Source organism: Cucurbita pepo, chromosome 18 (assembly GCF_057944985.1).
Source record: "Cucurbita pepo subsp. pepo isolate OVF chromosome 18, ASM5794498v1, whole genome shotgun sequence".
Taxonomy (NCBI): domain Eukaryota; kingdom Viridiplantae; phylum Streptophyta; class Magnoliopsida; order Cucurbitales; family Cucurbitaceae; genus Cucurbita; species Cucurbita pepo.
Window position 1 is genome coordinate 4,282,424 of NC_141815.1, and position 15,542 is coordinate 4,297,965.

Consider the following 15,542-nt stretch of genomic DNA (forward strand, 5'->3'; position numbering starts at 1 on the left):
AGGAATGATAACCCCACATTCAATCACCGAGAGCTCATGTACTGTCAATCATGTATACAATCCCACATACAATTACCTGGAGCTAATGTACAGTCAATCATGTATACAATCACACATACTCAATGGGGTGATATCATTCATCAAGCTTCCAGAGCGTAGATACGCAAATTCTCATTCGCTTTTCAACGTCTGAGGTTGTTATCATAACTACCACACAAAAAAAAAAAAAAAAAAAAAACATACAACAAATCCATACGGGTCTTACCACATATCATATACTACTAAATAGGGTTAGACTGCATACTGGGATGTGGTGAAGCATGTCGTCGAGCTGAGTCTTAGAGACTCTTATACTAATATGTCACGTCCAAATTTCAAGGTTTCAAAAAAAGAATCATACTGAAAAGACAAAAGCCAAAAAAAAATATATATAAAATAAAAGACGAAAATGATAAAATTTAAATAAAAAGGACAAAAAAAAAAAATTAATATAAAGTAAAATTTGACTATGGTCTCATTTATTACAAATGGAAAAATTAATCCAGGATATGAATACAAATAGAAATACAAAAGACCCGAAATTTAATGAAGAGATTGACTCTCCAGAATGATCCCCTTTGTGACCCCACAACTCTCAAACGCTCCTCCACCTCAACTGGCAGCCTATAGACACCTGACAAAGAAAGGGAAAAAGGGTGAATATATAAATATACACCGTAAGCAATCTACTTATAGACTCTTACTGTATTGTTGACATAGACAAATTTTACGCTAGGATCTAGGTGTATTGCTCTTGTTGTGTATAGCCTTGGGTAGATAGCTTAGCATACGCGGGGTAACTGGTATCCAATGTAGCTGGCGAACTCTCTCCACTATGTGGGGATAGCATGGTGAGTGATATGCTACTCATCAGGTGGAGCGAACTCTCTCTATGTATTATAGTATATAATATAATATAAATATATAATATGTCCAACATTTATATAAAAGAATTTATCTTCATTTTCTTGTTCTTCCTTATTTGACTCCAAAAAAATAATTATTTTTTAAAAAATTTCTTACATTTTTGAAAATGGGGGCGTTACACATACCTCTCATAAAACTCATTCTTGATTAAAATTTAATGTTTAATTCAATCGAGGTAGAGAATACTTGCTAAATAAGTTATAATTTGTTTAAAAATTATTTGTTTGGAAATAAGAAAAGCTTATAATTATATTTTTTTGATTCAAATATTGATTTAATTAAAACATACAAGGTTTTGTAGCTCAGTTGGTTAGAGCGTTGGTCTTATGAGCCGAAGGTTGCGGGTTCGAGCCCCGCCGAAACCAACCCAACCATGTATGTTATTGGTGGCTACATGTATGTTATATCCGAGTTCATTGTCGTTAATTTAAGCCTCAAGAATTATTAGTTTTCGAATTTTAGTCAAATTTTGTAGACATTTACTTCCACTCTTTTAAATTTTCTGCTACTGAACTTATTTACTAAACTTACTGCATAATTGAGTGTATGAACCCACCTATTGGTTCAAAATTTATTTTGGAGCCCAAATGAATCTTAATAAGGTGTTTGAAAATTCAGCACTGATGGCTAATGGAGAAGAGAGCAATCAGAGCATATGCACACCAAGCTTGGAAGAGCTAAATACGTACAATATTAGACTAGAAATGCAAGCAATTACTTTTGAGATAAAACTTATGATGTTCCAAATGTTGCAAACCATTGGACAATTTCATGGACGACTGTTAGAAGATCCCCCTACATCTAAAGTCAATTTTTGGGAGTTAGTAACTCATTTCAACTCAATGGAGTGATTAGGTTTATTCCCTTATTCTTTGAAGGATTGTGCTAAATCATGGTTGAATACTTTAAATAGTCTAGCAGAATCATTCTTGATCAAGTATTTTTCATCCACTAGAAACTCATGGTTCAAAAATGAGATTGTTTCTTTTCAACAGTTTGAAAATGAAACACTAAGTGAAGGTTTGGAGAGATTCAAGTAGATTTTTAGAAAGTGTCATCGCCATGGATTACCCATTGTATCCAAATGAAGACTTTCTACAATGGATTGAATATTGCTTACTAAACAAGTTGTGGATGCTTCCACCAATGAAGATATTTTGTCAAAGACATATAATGAAACTTATGAGATTCTAGAAAAAATAGCATCTAACAATTGTCAATGGGCCGATGTGAGGAGAAATCTAGAAAAGAAAACACGAGGAGTACTTGAAATTGATGTTTTGACCTCTATCAACGCTTAATTAGCTTCGGTGACTAATATTCTACAAAATCTAGCGTTGGGATAAGGCTCAATCACTAAAGCACCAGTCCAAGCTACTACTAAAATGACCCAAATAGCAACCGAATCTTGTTTATATTGAGAAGAGGAACACACTCTTGATCAATGTCCAAGTAATCCGACTTCAATTTCTTATATGAGGAATCAAGCTAGTCAAGGCAACCAGAAATTCTACCTAAAGAAATTCCAAAATTTTCATGGAAGGGACAAAGTTCCTATAATAAAAAAATTTAATGGAAAGAAAATTACCATCCAAGTTTTGGACTAAAAAATCAAATGACATATGATCCTCAACAAGCCAATACCAAAGGGAAAGGATTTAGCCAAGCTCAACCGATATGGAGAACATCTCTTGAGAGCCTAATAAAGAAATATATGGTAAAAAATGATGTTGTGATATAGAGTCAGCAAGCATGCTTGCGAAATTTGAAAGTTCAAGTAGATCGATTAGCAACTTACTTATGAAATAGACTTCTTGGAAAGCTGCCAGCAGATACCGAAACACCAAAAAGAGAAGGCAATGAGTAATGTCAAGCAATATAATTGAGAAGTGAGAAAGAAATACTCAGCACGGGAGAAAACTTAAAGAACATAGAGATAGTCACCCCTAGGAAACTACTAAACAGAAGAAGTAGAGCAAAAATGCAAAAAACAGTGCAGTCTCCAAAATGCAAACAACAGTCAACATTGAAGAAGAGAGTAGAACATAAATACCGACACCTCTTTCTCCACAAGGTATAAAAAGAAAGAAAGAGGAAGCCCATTTGAGAAGTTCATGAATATTTTGAAGGAAATTATATAAACATATCACTAGTGGAGGCTTTCAAGCAAATGCCAAATTATGTGAAATTATTGAAGGATGTACTCACTAATAGAAGAAAGTTTGAATTTGAAAAATTCAAGGTAGTGGCACTAAATGAATAGTGTAGTGCAATATTGAAAAATAAGATCTCACTAAAAGAAAAAGACTCAGACTCGTTCACCATTCCCGCATCAATTGGAGAAAAGGAGCTAGGTTGAGCATTATGTGACTTGCGGGGCAAGCATCAACTTAATGCTTGGAGAGGCTAGATCCACTACAGTCACCATTCAACTAGGTGATAGGTCCATCACTTCTCCCGAAGGAAAGATCGAAGACATTTTAATTCAAGTTGATAAATTCATATTGCCAACAAATTTTATTATTTTAGACTATGAAATGGACTGTGATGTACAGGTTATTTTGGGGAGATCATTTTTAACGATGGGGAGAACACTAGTACATGTCGAAAATGGAACCATAACATTAAAAATGGGTGACAAGAAAGTCAAATTTAATATCATTGACAACATGAAATATCTAGTAGTAGTAGTAGAAGAATGCTCAACAGTTTATGAATTTATAGAGCAACCAATAGTAGAGGAATGGGATAGTTAGGAATGTGAGCAGAAAGAAAACAACCGCTTGAGTAAATCACAGAACAGTTAACAATTTTAAATGAATTTAGCAGCACTTTTGAGACACTAGAATTAGAGGTAAGAATAAGTTCACCGATGAAGCATCTATGGAAAAAGCACTGCAGCTAGACTTGAAACCACTACCTCCTAACCTTAAATATCTGTATTCAAGTGACAAAGAGACACTACCCATCATCATCTCAGGAACATTATCATGAACCCAAGAGGATATGATCTTAGAAGCGGGTTAAGAAGCATAAGGGGGCGATAGGGTGGACATTGGTAGATATAAAAAGAATTAGTCTCGCATAAGATTCAATTGGAGGAAGGAAAATTTAAACCAATTAAGTAACAAAGACGATTAATCCAATGATGAAGAAAGTTGTTAGAAAAAAAATTATCACATGGCAAGATGCTGGAATACTATATCCAATTGCAAACGCATTAAGGTCAATCCTATTCAATGTGTTCCTAAGAAAGGAGGATAACAACAATAACAAATGAGAACAATGAGTTGACCTCCACTACACTGGAGCGTTTGTATGGATTATAGACGACTGAACAAAGCGACACGTAATGACCATTTTCCCTTACCATTCATTGATAAAATGCTTGATTGACTTACTTGAAGTCACATTATTGCTTTTTTTTTATGATTATTCGGGATACAATAAAATTAAAATCAGTCAAGAAGATCGAAAGAAGACAACATTAGTTTTCACAAATCTAGTATACAACATTTTAATCATCCACTTTCTTCATATATATATTTCTACCCAACCTACCAGAAAAGTAAGGCATAGTCGAGAATATTACATGTCTTTAAATAGGCCCAAAAGATAACCCTTACATAATAAGGTTCAGCCACCAACTACAAATCACTAATAAATGCTATTAAATACAAATGGAAGAAAATAAGGCATTCATAAATTGTCTTAGTAGTTCAACTACCAATGACAAGTCTTCTAATCACTCTCCAATATCAGCCACTCCATTATTTTCTTGATTTGATTCTTGAATCTTCTTTGTATTGCTTCTTGTAATTACTCGTTCGGGTACATGGAAGTAATCGGTTGTTGGATTCATATCATAGATGCATAACCCAATACCATCATACTTATGTGCATCATTAACGAATGAGATTGGAGAGCGGGAACTAATAGTGGGGATTGATGCATTTGAGTTAAAAAACCTGAAGTAGCAAAACCTTGGGTAAAAATAGTACTTGGTGCAGTTATTGAGCTTACACTTAAATGGTTTCTATATTTTTTAGAATAAATAGATGAATAATGGAGAAACCCCATGAAAGAAATAGTAATGATTCATATAAATCACTTAATGGTAAATGCCTCAAATAAATCCAACGAGTAACTAATAATCCTGTTATACAGAAAAAAGTAGCTATCATGCCCTTTTCTAACGAAGCATAGAGTCCTACGGTTTCATCGACTAATAAGGTTATCAAATGAATTGTAATGACAGTTGAAATGACCGAAAAAAATATATGAGCTAATATATGCTCTAAAGTTGAAAATATCATTAAAAAAAAATTTAAAAAGGTCCCTTAATTCAATTATTTGAATTAATATCGGAGATGTGAATTAATTATATTATAGAACTTGTTTTATAATATAAAATGGCATGCCGCTAATACACAAACAATTGAATTGTTTTTTTTATAGAACTTGTTTTATACAGAAAAAAGTAGCTATCATGCCCTTTTCTGACAAAACTTCCTAAGAGTAGCTTGTCTACCGATTTCACCATAGCGGCTTTCTCGAAACCTATTATTATTCACTCGTGGAGATTGAAAAAAAAAAATAGAATAGTTTTATTAATTTAATAATAGTTTGATTTTAGAGGATTTTGCAAACAAGTTTAATGATGTATTAGCAGAAATAATCCCCTAACCAACGGGTTTGATGGACAATAGGCCTTCGCCCAAAGCCCATCCTCAACACAATTACTACTTTATGAAGACTACATCCAATTTTAAATAGCCTCACTCGGTTTCCTTCAACTTAAGGGCCATGGATAATAGGCCTCGCCCAAAGCCCATAGCCCAACTCCCAACTTGGAATGGACTGGCCGAAGAACAACTCCAAACAACCCTAACCAATGGGCTGAACCAACGTCCAACCACTTTGTTGCCCCCATACGGATTACAAGCTCACATTACCAAGCTCAGCAATTTCCTCAAGACAATGACTACTTTATGAAGACTACATCCAATTTTAAATCTATCAATGTGGGGTTGTTGTAGCGGAGAAATCCATCATATTTACTATGTTCGTAGTCCAAGCCACCAAAAATATATGTAAAAAAAAAAAAAAAAAAGTGGATGTTAGGTTGAGGACTACCGAGAGATTTATATTGGGCCTAAGAGAATTGACCTGCTATTCTTCCACCAACAAGAGCGGAAAGTTACGCTTCTCTGTTAAACCAGCCTCACGCGGTTCCTTCAACTCTAAGGGCCATGGACACATCTGCTCCGACCAGGGCTTTACCGACGTTAATTTTGAATTTGTGAGTGTTCTAGATCCACCCCAGTTTTGAAGGAGATCCAATGTCCGAGAACTGAGTTTTATGGCGTTTTGTGCACGCAATTAGATTTCATACAAAAGGGAATTTTCGTAGATATCAACTCTTTCAGGGGCATTCTAGTAATTTTTCATTTTTAATTATTTAAATTATTATTTTTCTTTAAAAATCAAGAATTTCCCCTTCTTCGGCAACTTATTTTTAATAAGAATCCTACCACCAGATTCAATGCAAAGTGAGGTATGTTATATTAAGTTCTAATACTTTAATAAATGAATGGTCAATTTCTGTTTTTTTAACTAATAAAATGGAACATTTTAAAGAGTATGCAACTTGTAATTAATTAATGTTTTATTTCTTACTTATTCTGTCACTCTCATGTGAAATTTCGAACTTATATCGGTATATCTTTCAACTTTTAAAATATCTAATATGTCATTGTTTTAATTTTTATATCTAATATGATTTCAACACTTTAAAATCAATTAATTTATTTGTGTTTAAGGTACTATTCACAAATAGAAAATAAGGTTCCACCAAGATATAAATTCGAGTTACTGGATTCAGTGTCCAATGTCCTAACCATTAGACCATGGGACCATAAATATTTATAAGATTTGTGTGTAATAAATAGTATCTTCATATACTTTCAAAACTTTGAAAATGACTAATGTGTCCTCGTTTTTTAGTTTTGTATTTGATAGGGTTTCAACCTTCTAAAATCAATTAATTTAATAGATCACGTGTACAATTATTCCACCATTTTTTTCCGCCCTAAGAACATAAAGATGGTTAAAAAAAGTTGTGAAATAAGTATTTCCCTATGTGGATAAGAAAAACTAGAGGCATTCTAAGTATTGGATTTGGGACCTCTCCCACCCTGAGCAAGAATCATTCCCTCGATCTTTTACTTTGGTTTAAGCTCTCCATATAAAGTCTGTAGTTGGGGCTTTCATTTGGAACAAGAATCAAGCCAAGTTGAGCTCTCAATCGCAAGAAAAAGCCGTTCAGTTTTTGGATTTTCTACTCTCAAGTTTCTTCATAACTCAAAAGCAATTGTCCATTATTTCTCTTCAAACTTGTTCCTCCACTTTCTAAGCAAGATTACCCACAATTTTTATGAAGGAATCGAGTGTTGAAAGAGCCTCAAACTCATTCCCCCATTATGGATCGCCATTGAAAAAGTTCAAAGAAAACTTGAAAATCAAATCCTAGTCTACAAGGAAATTCGTAGAGTAAGATCAATCTCATTCAATTTTTGCACCTTCAAGGAACATTCTTGTAGAAGACCATGAAAGCTAACCAGTCCAAGAGCATGCCCAATTGAAATTGGGAGTAAGGATCGAATTCCCATCTACAATCCATTTTTCTTAAAATTGAGCATTCCTTTAGCTTAAGAAGATCAATATGAGTAATTTTGATGAAGAAATCGAGAGCTAAAATGCCCTAGAATAAGTTGTCCAAGAAAATGAAAAATTTTCATTTTCGAGTGAATTGCAAACAAGATCACAATTTCTCAAAATTAAGGCTACATGCTTAAAGACGTTCCACCAAAAAAAATTCCTTTAGCTAGAGGAAAAAATAATATAAAGAATACACTTACGAATATATATTCAAGATTAATACGCTATGTTGATTAAGAGTTCATTCCCTTCACAGATATATTCAAGATTTCATGTTGAACAGAGTAAGTTTGGAACCTAAACTAAGTAAGGGCCTAAGAAACGCGGAAATAAGTTACCTCAAGTAACTTTTACTCAAGATCCAAGATTCTTCTAAAATAATCTAAAGAATACACTACGAATAACTCATGCTTATGAAGGTCAATGCATGCATGTTATCTAGGGTAATGTGTGAATGGTGTATAGGGTTGTGTCATAAGAATGATTTAAAGATTAAAATTATAGGGACCTCATGCATTTTGTGTGTACATATGCATTGGGTTACTTCTCCAATGATGAGTATAGGTGCCTACACGATGTTGATGATGATCATCATAACCCGCGTGACACTCAAGGGTATGTTGACCTAGGGTAAGTTACTTCTTGTTCCTTATGTTCAACTGATTCTCTAATGAACAATTGGTTTGTGGTCCAACCAGTAAACCGAATCCCTCTCAAACCAATGAGAGGGTGGGGCTTCTTGTTCAAGACTTGGAATCAGTACTTAAGGGAACAACCTCTCTACTATCCATAAAAGTGGGTAGGAGTGAATTCCATCTTACACCCTATGTGCCCAGCTATTCACCCAGTCTTACCCCTGAGATGGGAGGCTTATTGAGTCAGCGAACTCGAGCCACTCTCACTCATGCAAATCTAAGGATATTTATGAATAAATGGAAGTTCATGGTTAGCTCAGGATTAAGATTGAGTTACCTAGGTCATCGAATGAAAAAAATCAGTCTCAACAATAAACGACATTATAAAGTGAGAGTGATTTTCTTCCTGGTCTGATCTTATGCAATACTCATTGCATAGGATGCCCCCACTCACAAGTCTTCGCATGTACAATTTAGTGATCACATTGTTTATATCATGGTGAAGGAGAATGAAAAGGGGAATTAATCTTGAGTTGAGTCTTGACAGACTGTTCAATCTCTTTCGAATTATCTCATAAATGAACGAATAAATAGGGAATAGAGGCAAAGGTTCCTTCAGTAGTTCTGTCTCATGAATAAAGAAAGAGTGTTTACAGTTCTTCAATGAGGTTTAGGATCAGTAATCTTGAGTTGAGTGTTGGAAGTGAAGGTAGAAAAGGGGAGAAAGCTCTCCGTTCCTGGTTCTCCTCTAGCTTGATTCTCCAAAACCACAAGAATCCTTACCTTAGTTAGAATGGGATTCCAACTCAGTACCTTTCCTTTGAGATTTTGAGAAGAGTTGCTCTTTGGAGAGCACAGTACGATAAAAGTTGTAAGCTGTGATCGGGGAGGAGTTATTGTCGTTGGCCTTTATTGTAGAATTAGTTTGGGGCTTGAGAGGCGGTGGTTTACCCTGTGGCGGATGTCAGCGGTTCGAGTCCGCTTATCTACAACTCGTTCACTTAGCCGATACAAAGCTATATGATAGCACTCTATGTTTTTCGATTCGACAGTTTGATCTATGATTTCTCATTCATGGACATTGATAAGATCCTTCCATTAAGTAGAACCTTAGGATGGCATAGCCTTAAAGTTAAGGGCGAGAAAAAGTGAGACGCATCCATAGTTTCCCCAGGATAAGGTACTCAGCCTTATCCCTATACTATAGATTATTTTGACTATATACTTGAGCTTGACACACTCTTATGTCTACTACATTTTTCAGGTTAAGGCAAGGCATTCCTGTACGGCTGACGACGGCATCGCAACTCGAGATCATGGCACATGCATAGGGTAGTGGTATTTGTTTTCTTAGACTTAGGCTAGACTAGGATGTTTTTAACTTAAACTCTTATTCATTTTATTTAGTCTTTTGTTGTGTCGTTTTAAAGATGTTTTCGAAACACGTAAGTCCATGGCTGTGTTTTAAGATAAAGGTTATGTTTTATGGAATTTTTATGAAGTCTTCTGCATTTAATGTTTATGGTACGTATACAGTAGCGAACTTAAACTAACTAGAAAATTTTGGGTCGTTACAGTTGGTATCAGAGCTTTAGGTTATATATCTTGTAGACTAGCCTACAGAGTAGGCTTGGCATGTTCCACGGTCCAATCACCGATGCCCCGTCGTTGCCAGGTACACCTTATGTAGAACGAGGAATGTATGACATTTGTGATATATTTAATGTGGTTGGCTTTAAATGATCCATGACATGATACTGTATGAAAAGGTGTTGATGTTATCTGGTGTTGATGTGATCTGATGTAATGCATGTCTTTACGTTATGAGATTTATGTTTTTTTGTACATATGAATTATATGGTAGGATGTAGGGAATGTTGTAAATCATAAACTTAGCTAGAATTCTTTCTTGGTTTCTAGAACCATGCCGCACAGAGGACGTAGAAGAGGTAGGAGAGGGAGAGGACGACCTCCCTTTAGGAGAGGAGGAAGAGGAGACGCCGATAGAAGTTCTTCCCAAGAGGGGTTGACTACCGGCCCATATGCGTTTGTACCACCTCCTGAATATGCACCTCCCCCACAAGTTGTACCCCCTCCTGAATATGCACCTCCCCCACAAGCTGTACCCCCTCCTGAATATGCACCGCCCCCTCAAGCTGCACCACAGCCCGGGTTAGACCCTTCCACAAAGTTACTGTTGGAATCCCTCCAAAAAACTATGCAAACCATGCTAGACACACAACAGGTCACGTTGTTGGCTACGCAACAAGTCGCGGTAATGGCCACGCAACCAGCCAACGCGGCAGCCCTGCTACTGGTGGATGTGGTAGCTATCCAACCAGTGAACAACCCGCACCCGGATAGGGGTGCGAGTTGGTTAAAGGATTTCAGGTGGTATAACCCCCGTTCTTTTTTCGGTTCAAAGGAAGATCCCACAGTGGCTCAGATGTGGATCGCAAACATGGAAACGACATTTGAATCAATGAGATGCCCTGATGAACATAAGGTGTCATGTGCGACATATGTGTTACAAAAAAATGCAGAAGTGTGGTGGTCGGATAATAAACAGAGCATCAACCCGGGCGGGGGAATTACAACGTGGGAAACCTTTAAGGAAGCCTTTCTAAAATACTATTATCCAAAGGAAACCCGTATAAAGAAACAGCAAGAGTTTAACCACTTAACCCAAGGTGATCGCACGGTAGATCAGTACGATCAGAACTTCATGAGATTGAGAAGGTTTGCACCGTCTTTAGCTGACACTGAAGAGAAACAGACAGAAAAATTTGTGTTAGGATTGAATCCGAAAACCCGCCGCATGTTAGAGGCCTTTAACCCAAAAACCTATGAAGAGGCCCTAAGGACGGCCAAGGCCCTAGAGGAACCCCTAGAGGAAAAGAAAACGGAGCCAAAGGTCGTCACAGGGAGGAAACGCCTTGTCGAGGTCGATACCACAGAATTCCAACCACCGTCCTAGAGACCTCGATGTTAGAGTAGGCCACTTGCTCCACCCCAATAGGCCGATACCTAGCAATGGAGAAGCCCCTGTGCCGTAATTGTGGAAAACAACATGTTGGGAGATGTTTGGCGGGCTTAGGTATGTGTTATATATGTGTTCATGCAGGTCATGTGGCCAGAACTTGCCCTACAAAGAGCCCGGGAATTCCAAGGGAACCCCTTAGAGGAGCGGCCATTTGAGAGCCCACCTTACAAACCCGTCCACAGACCAGGGCATATGTAACGACCAGTAAAGAGGCGGGAACATCTGGCACTGTGGTGACAGGTGCGCTTTCTATACTAGGACACTTTGCGTTGACATTGTTTGATTCTGGTTCTACCCATTCCTTCGTTGCTTTACCATTTGTTAAACAAGCAGGGTTCGTAGTAGAACCCTTAATTCATTGTCGGTCGGTACTCCAGCAGGGGTAGACTTAGTTACGAAAAATAGAGTGAAGGACGCACAAGTGGTAATAGTTGGACAAACCATCCACGTAGACTTAAAGGTAGTGGATATGACGGATTTTGACGTCATACTAGGAATGGACTGGTTAGAAGAAAACTTTGCTAGCATAGACTGCCATAAGAAGGAGGTGATATTCACACCTCCCAACGGACTTACCTTTAAGTTTAAAGGAACCTCCACAGGTACCACCCCAAAAATAATATCGATGATGAAAGAAAGACGCCTGATACAACAAGGGGGGTGGGCATTTCTAGCCTGTGCAGTAAATACAAAAGGAAAGGAAAAACCCATAGACACAGTACCCGTAGTAAACAAATTTATGGATGTCTTCCCGGAGGACCTCCCAGGAATTTCTCCATCGCGAGAGGTAGACTTTGGGATAGATCTGGAACAAGGAACGGGACCCATCTCTAAGGCCCCGTACCGCATGGCACCAGCCGAACTAAAAGAGCTTAAAACACAACTGCAAGACCTGTTAGATAAGGGTTTCATTCGACCTAGCGTGTCCCCTTGGGGTGCGCTAGTGTTGTTTGTTAAAAAGAAATACGGCTCAATGCGTTTATGCATTGATTATAGGGAATTAAACAAGAGGACGGTAAAGAAAAAATACCCATTACCCCGTATTGAGGACCTATTTGACCAACTACGTGGGGCAACAGTGTTTTCTAAAATAGACCTTCGATCAGGATACCATCAAATTAAGATTAAAAATGAAGACATACCGAAAACAGCCTTTCAAACCAGATATGGCCACTACGAGTTTGTGGTGATGTCTTTTGGTCTCACCAATGCCCCAACTGTATTTATGGAACTAATGAACCGAGTATTTAAGGAGTGCTTAGACTCGTTTGTGATCGTGTTCATAGACGATATCCGGATATACTCGAAAACGGACCTAGAACACCAAGAGCTTCGCAAAGCCTTAACTATCCTAAGGGAGAACAAGCTGTATGCCAAATTCACCAAGTGTGAATTTTGGCTACGACAGGTTTCGTTTCTGGGGCACGTAGTGTCTAAAGATGGAATCTTCATAGATCCCAATAAGATAGAAGCGGTCACGAAATGGAAATGCGCAACAACGGTCACCAAGATACGAAGTTTCATGGGATTGGCAGGCTACAATCGAAGGTTTGTCCAGGACTTTGCTAGAATAGCCACGCCTCTCACCCAATTGACAAAAAAAGGTGTACCTTTTGTTTGGGACGATACTTGTGAGGCCAGCTTTCAATTACTAAAACAAAGACTAGTATCCGCCCCAGTGCTCACAGTTCCAGAAAGTTCTGTGGGATAAGTGATTTACAATGACGCGTCCAAAAAGGGATTAGGCTGTGTACTGATGCAACATGGCAAGGTGGTTGCGTATGCGTCACGCCAACTAAAAGATTACGAGAAAAACTATCCTACACATGATTTGGAGCTGGCAGCAGTAGTGTTCGCGTTAAAAATTTAGCGACACTACCTGTGTGGCGAAAAGACCCAGATCTACACGGACCACAAAAGACTAAAATATTTGTTCATCCAAAAAGAATTGAACATGACGCAACGTAGATGGTTAGAGATGGTAAAAGATTACGACATAGACATCCAGTACCACCCTGAAAAAGCAAACATAGTCGCTGATGCAATGAGTCGAAAAGCAGTACACTCGTCGGCCCTCATCACCAGGGAGCCACGTGTGCGAACTGATTTCGAACGGGCTGATATAGTGGTAGTAACCAAAGAAGTTGCCGCCCAAATAGCCCGACTGATAGTGCGCTCCACGCTCAGACAAAGGATCATAAACTCACAACGTGGGGATCCAAGCCTAAGTAAAATCCTAGACCAATTGAAAGTAGGCTCAGTGGACGGATTCTCTAAGTCAACAAATGACGGATTATTATGCCAAGGGCATTTATGTGTCCCACCCATGAGTGAAAGAAAGAACGAAATCCTAACTGAGGCACACAACTCAACCTTCTCGATACATCCAGGTGGAACAAAGATGTATCCAGACTTGAAACAACACTTCTGGTGGCAAAGTATGAAAAAGGATATCGCGGAGTACGTGAGTAAGTGTCTGGTGTGCCAACAAGTAAAAGCCCCTAGGCAGAAAACCGCCGGGCTACTACAACCTCTAAGTATATCGGAATGGAAATGGGAAAACATTGCCATGGATTTCATAGTAGGCCTACCCAAAACATTAAAGGGCTATACGGTAATCTGGGTGGTCGTGGACCGTCTGACGAAGTCGGCTCACTTCCTATCGGGTAAGGCAATGTTGACTCTGGCAATTCGGAGGACAATGTCGACGAAAAGTTGGCCGAAGGTTTCTTCGAAGGAAAAATTAGCGGAAGTAAAAGGAGAGAGGGAGAGAGATTCGCTGAGATTTGCTGAAGACTCGATATCTCATTTTCCTTCTGTTGAATGGTTTAAATAACAAATCTAATTATAAAAATAGGAAAACTAATTATACAAAAATAGAACAGTGGACGAAGACTTCGCCCAAATTGGCCAAAAAATGGCACCTAGAATTACGCTCTTCCATTGGCGTAAATTCAGATGTTTTGAGAAACCTAACTAAATAAGGAACATGGCTTTTATTTAACAGGCAACATATACAGTGGACAATTGGGTCCAACTGTATGTTAAAGAAATTGTGAGGTTGCATGGAGTACCGGTGTCAATTGTGTCGGATCGAGACCCGCATTTTACGTCGGCCTTTTGGCGCGGACTTCAAAAAGCACTGGGTACCCGCCTCGACTTTAGCACCGCCTTCCACCCACAAATGGATGGCCAAACAGAACGATTAAACCAAATAATGGAAGACATGCTTCGGGCATGCGTTATGGATTTCACAGGGAGTTGGGACACCAAACTGCACTTAATTGAATTCTCTTACAATAACAGCTTCCAAGCAACCATCGGGATGGCACCCTTTGAAGCGTTGTATGGAAAATGATGTAGATCCTCATTGTGCTGGGACGAAGTAGGAGAACGAGAACTGGTAGGACCCGAGCTGGTCCATGTCACCAACGAGGCAATACAGAAAATTAGAGTAAGAATGCGTACCGCACAGAGTAGGCAAAAGAGCTACGCCGACGTTAGGCGTAGGAATTTAGAGTTCGAAGAGGGGGACCCAATGTTCCTAAAAGTAGCGCCCATGAAAGGTATTCTAAGATTCGGACGCAAGGGGAAGCTCAGCCTCCGATTCATTGGACCGTTCGAGATTTTAGAAAGAGTAGGTCTGGTAGCTTACAAACTAGCTTTACCACCTTCACTTTCAAGCGTACACGATGTATTTCATGTGTCCATGTGAAGGAAATATATTGCAGACCCGACGCACGTAATAGACTACAAACCTCTCGAAATTGAGAAAAATTTAAGTTACTAGGAGGAACCATTAAAATTCTAGCCCGAGAGGTGAAAGCCTTACGTAATAGGAGTATAGGTTTTGTTGAGGTATTGTGGCGTAACCACCAAGTCGAGGAAGCTACGTGGGAACGAGAGGAGGAAATAAAGAAAAAATATCCCGAGTTGATCCACGAGTTCGAGACTTTCGAGGACGAAAGTTCTTTTTAGGGGTAGGTAATGTAAAGGAAAAAAAAAAGGGTCGTCGGCAGAGCTGGGATGCCACAAATCGCGTCCCCGACCTTTAGCCACCCGGAAAGAACCTGCAAAGAAACGAAAACAGTGAGGAAAAAGGAGAAAGAACAGAAAACCGATAGAACTCCGGCGAAGCCGAATCGTACGAATCGACGTAAAAAACCCCCATTTTACAC

At 38.5% G+C, this 15,542-nt stretch overlaps 2 non-coding genes across 2 annotated transcripts; one reads left to right on the forward strand and one right to left on the reverse strand.

The window, feature by feature from the left end:
• The first annotated feature begins 1,257 nt into the window (after window positions 1-1,257).
• Window positions 1,258-1,331, forward strand: TRNAI-UAU (transfer RNA isoleucine (anticodon UAU)). The gene has a single exon. It is a non-coding gene; the product is annotated as a tRNA-Ile (tRNA).
• A 598-nt stretch (window positions 1,332-1,929) lies between these two features.
• On the reverse strand, window positions 1,930-2,035 carry LOC147787085 (small nucleolar RNA R71). Its single transcript, XR_015414115.1, has one exon. It is a non-coding gene; the product is annotated as a small nucleolar RNA R71 (small nucleolar RNA).
• Window positions 2,036-15,542: the final 13,507 nt, after the last annotated feature.